Raw genomic sequence first — 4,855 nt, 5'->3', positions numbered from 1 at the left:
AAAAAGGAAAGGGTAATTAGCCTCTCTGCTTTGTGGAGGTGTGCCCCAATCAAATAAGGGAGTGAATGCATGTGAAAACATTTGCCTCTTTACAATACTTCTCTCTCTTTGCCAACCATGGGCCCTTTCTCACTTTACCGTCAGGATGGCTTGGCAAGCAAGTCGACGAGAACAGAGGAGGGAAAATACCCAACACCTTGTCGTGGCTCCCTTCACTTTTGGGGCCCCAGATTTCTTATCTGAGGATTAATGTTTTCAAGTCCTCCTTCAGGGAAAAAGGATTCCATGAAAATGTAAATTGTTAGCTGATCATTTCATATCTCCTGACCAACCATGTCCACTCCGAAGCTGACTTACATTTAGATCCCGGATGTCTCTCTTACCAGCTGTTGTAATTCCTGAAACTTCGAGCACTGGAGTCCATGCTTGTTGGGGAAGAGACTCCCATCATTCCCACATAGTTTGCCAGAGGAAGAGGATGTCCACCTACTAGGAACGGTTAACTCGCCTGCCAGCCGTGGTTCTCAACGTTCAGACACTGGTCTCCCAGTCCTCACATCAGCCTGGATTCGAATGTAAGCATTCGAAAATGACTCTGGAAGATTTAAGCAAGATGGAATTTACTTAAAAGATATCGGGGAGCCCACAGCATCAGCAGGCTGGCTGGAGAGCTTCGCCCTTTGGCTCTGCTACCAGGAACATGGCTCCAAGATCATACTGCAGAACTGGTCCAGGGAAGATGCCATGAAGTTATCATAGGCCACTACTGTCTCTGGAAACTGGATATAATGGCCACCACCACCATGGCCATCACCCGTTGATAACTGGAGTCTTTGCGCCTCTGCTGCTTCCCACCACAAGCTTCTGATTCATAATCTGGGTGGGAGCGTGTGATTGGCAGAGCCCAGGTCATGTGTCCAAGCCCTGGTTGCAAAGATGGCTCAGAAACAGATTATGTGATCTTTTTAGCTTTCATTCCAGAGAATGGGCTCTACCTCTTAACGTAGAGGATTCTCCAAACAGAGGAAGGATGTTCAGATGCTGGATGACCAGAACTTGTACCTCTTCCTTGCAGCCTTTACATCCATCTCTTGTGAGCATTGCTTGAATGAATCAGCATCCTTTGATCCATCTAGCTGTGGGACTCAGACAAGTTTCTGAAGCCTACAAGTTGGAGGGCCAGGAAGTGGATTCTTGAGAATCTTCAAGGATGGAGGCCATCCAGTTCACGCTACCCTGCTAGTATTCTCTGCTCTTGGCCAGATGATATTTTTCCTCTTCAAAATTCTTAGACTAGGCCCTGGGTGGGATGTTTGGTGGAAAAATGAAAGGAAAAGAAAAAAAAGAAAGAGGACTTGGATAGCATCCGTCCCCACCCCCACTCCCCACCATGTCTCAGTTTTCATTCCTGGCTCTGTGATGTATTAGCCACAGCTCTGCGCCTCGGTTTACCTGTCTGTCAAAAAAAAAGGACCCGGCCTAGCTTACCTGCAGCACCTATGGCTCCAGCAGTGACACGAAGGAGGTAACGGGTGTGTGACAGCGCTGCCCAGCACATCATGGGGTTGGCTGCATATAATGACAGTGTCCCAGACCTGGGGCTTGTGTAACAGGCAGATTTACTGAGAGGGGACGACTGTTTGCTCAGCAGCCTAGAAGTCTATAATTAGACTGTCACAACATCAGCAAAAGTACAGGATCAATGTAATCAGAGAAGAAATGGAAAAGAACACAGCATCAGTCAAAGCCTCCAGTGGGTCCCCGTGGTTTCCGGAGCACTAATCGCCCAAGCGGATTCAATGTCCCGCTTGTGGGTTTCCTCCTGGTGATGACCAGGGTGGTTTGGGCCTCTGCTGACTGCCCCTCTGAGCCACCCAGCTCTCCCCACCCTCCTCCTCCTCCTCCCTTTCTCTGCTCACTGAGTCTTCGGGATGAGAGCCCAAAGGAGGCAGGACTTGTACCCAAAACTTAGTGGCCAAGGCACTTCCATTCGTCATAATGTGTATGTGTGTGGGAGTGGAGGAGGGCCAGCTTCTTTGACATGGGATTCCTGGGACCCATCTTGGCCCTATTGGGTAGACGCCTTGGAATCTGCACTTAGTACATCCTCAGATGGTTGTATGCATGCTGAAGCTTGAAGGCCACCAGGCTGAGCCATGCTCCTATCCCATGGTAGACTTGTCTTCTTGCTTCTACTGTGCGCATGGCATAGCCCTAGCAGTCAGGATGGCAGCAAGACCGAGGCAGCCAAGGTCAAAGGGTCACCTCAAAGCCAAGGAATGATAATGCGCCTCTTATTTTCTTTTTAATCACATTAAGAATTCCAAGCTGCAGACATGTTTATCTCATTAATCCTCATGACATCTGATCTAGGGGGTAAAGACCAGTGTCTTTAGTTTCCTTCAACCAAAGTGGATCAGGGCCCAGATCTACCCCACAAAGGATCTGGATTCGAGTGCTTCTGTAGTCTCCCCTGAGCCTGAATCCTCTTAGGTAGAAACAACTGGATTTCACAAATTTGTGATCCTTTATTTCTTACAGTTTTTTTTTAACAGAAATAATACATATTTTATAAAAATCTGAAAATCTAGAAAAGCAGAAGGAAGAGATAAATCATTGTTAACCACACAACACCAATCCTGTTAACACTTGGTGTTTATCCCTCCACACTAGTGTGTGTGTGCTTATACACACTCTCACACACACATATTCAGGCAGCTAGGGGAGGGCTACCTGATAGGAGCCGTAGCCTCTCGATGAACAATTATCTGCTGCCAGCAGGAGGGAGCCAGAGGAAACACACCTGGCTGGTTGTTCCCCATGCCCTCTGATTTCCTGCCTGTGTCTCCCCGGAGCCAACCTCAAGCTGAAGGCAGATCTGTACAGTCCCTCAAAGTCAGCCTCCCCGAGACACAGAGCGGGGAGTTGGAAGGGAGGAGAGAGGGTCCGGATGGGCAAATGGAGGCCGTCCACCATGCTTTTCTGTGTGCATTTATGAATACAACGGTTGGTTTTCAATTTCTAGAATTCCAGATCTAGAAAATGCAATGTTCTAAGTTAGTTCTCTCCTTGACCACAGCGAGTGGATGAGCTGTTATTTTGTGGTGTTGCCCTCAACACAGTGAGTTAGGAGCCCTGGCTCCTAGCTCTGATTTCTCTATTTGCTCATTTGAGACAGAGTCAGCTCTACAGTTATTCAGTCAATATGGCCTCTTCCCTGATACAAGACAGAGTGCTGGGCACCATGAGGGAGTCGGAGGAGTGGCTGCCAGGAGCTCACAGCCTCACAGGGGCTGAGGGACACAACACCAGCATTCATGAATCAGGCAGAGAGGCAAGCCCCAGGAGGAAGGTCTGCACTTACGCTAGCGACTTATAAGCTCCTATTTTAGGCCAATAGTAATTGATATCTATTAATAATAATACTACTATTATTTATTATTATAATGTATTTACTACAGCCTGGTGCTGTTCTAAGTGCCTTGCAGGTATTTATATTATTAAATCTTCCAACAGCCGCATGAGGGAAATTGTATTCTTGTCCCCATTTTATAGCTGAAGAAACTGAGGCACAAGAAGGTTAAATAGTGAAGCTAGAATTTGAACCCGGGCAGTCTGATTCAAAGGCCTGTTTTCTCAAAATCTATGTGCTACTACAGTGAGTCCGGGATCCAAACTACTTTAATATTATTCTAAGGCTCCGTCTGCCTTTTGAATTCTCATTCCCTCCAGAGTGACACTGGAGTTTCCAGAGGCTGCATGACAGTCGTGACATCAGTCTGAGGCTAATGGAATGTATGCTGTATGTTCCTGTGTTTTAAAACTTCCTCAGTTTGAATTTCTAATATAATAAATACCCACAGAAATAACTCGCATAAACAGAAGTTCTTTGGTGTTCTCAAGGGGATCCTAAGTGGTCATGTAAAAGGGTCTTGAGACCAAAAAGTTTGAGAACCACTGCATTACTCTTGTCCTGGGAGAGGGAGTGGTCAGAAGAAGGGATCCCATTGGATTACTGGATCAAATTTATTACCACTAGTTTCCTTGCCTAAATCATAGGACCCTGTAAGGCAGATTCTACAATAGAGAATGATAGAACCCAAAGGAACCCAGAGTAATCATCTGGCCCATTTTCTTGGCTTTGGGGAAGATGGCTTCAGGTAGGCTGTGGGCTTCCCTGCCCCTGGTCCCCCCATGGGCCTGCCTGTGGCCAGGGTGACCCTGTTCATCTTATTCAGAACCCCTGGGCCAAGTCCACTCCCAATCAGGGCTTAAAATTCTCCAGGGGATTTGTGAGTACCCAGTTTAAAGATGGCCCTAGTAATAGTTGTTTGTGAGAGGGAGCAGACGTTTGAGGCTTTGCAATTTTCAGTAGAATAGTATAATTTTAATTATCTGTCCAGGTTTATACAACATGATTGCAATATGCCCTAGTTTTTTCAGTCTATGAAATGGGGAGAAAGTAATAGTAATTGCTTTTTAATTAATGGACATCGGGAATTGTAGCAAATGAAGTTTAGCCAATCACGGGGAAAGACTGAAACCTAACACCAGGGATGGTATAAAATAATTGATATTCCTTACTTAAAAGTGAAAAAAATTATTCAGCCATAAAAAAGGATGAGATCTTGCCATTTGTGACAACATGGATGGACTTAGAGGGTATTATGCTAAGTGAAAGAAGTCAGACAGAGACCAATATCATATGATTTCACTTGTAAGTGAAATCTAAAAAACAAAACAAATGAATAAACAAAAGGGAGAAACAGAGCCATAAATACAGAGAACAATATAATGGTTGCCAGATGAGAAGGAGTTGGGGGTTGGGCAAAATGGGTGAAGGGGAGTGGGAGGC

This window comes from Leptonychotes weddellii, chromosome 4, assembly GCF_054177405.1.
Source record: "Leptonychotes weddellii isolate Sample4059 chromosome 4, ASM5417740v2, whole genome shotgun sequence".
Taxonomy (NCBI): Eukaryota; Metazoa; Chordata; class Mammalia; order Carnivora; family Phocidae; genus Leptonychotes; species Leptonychotes weddellii.
This window is presented reverse-complemented; position numbering follows the sequence as displayed.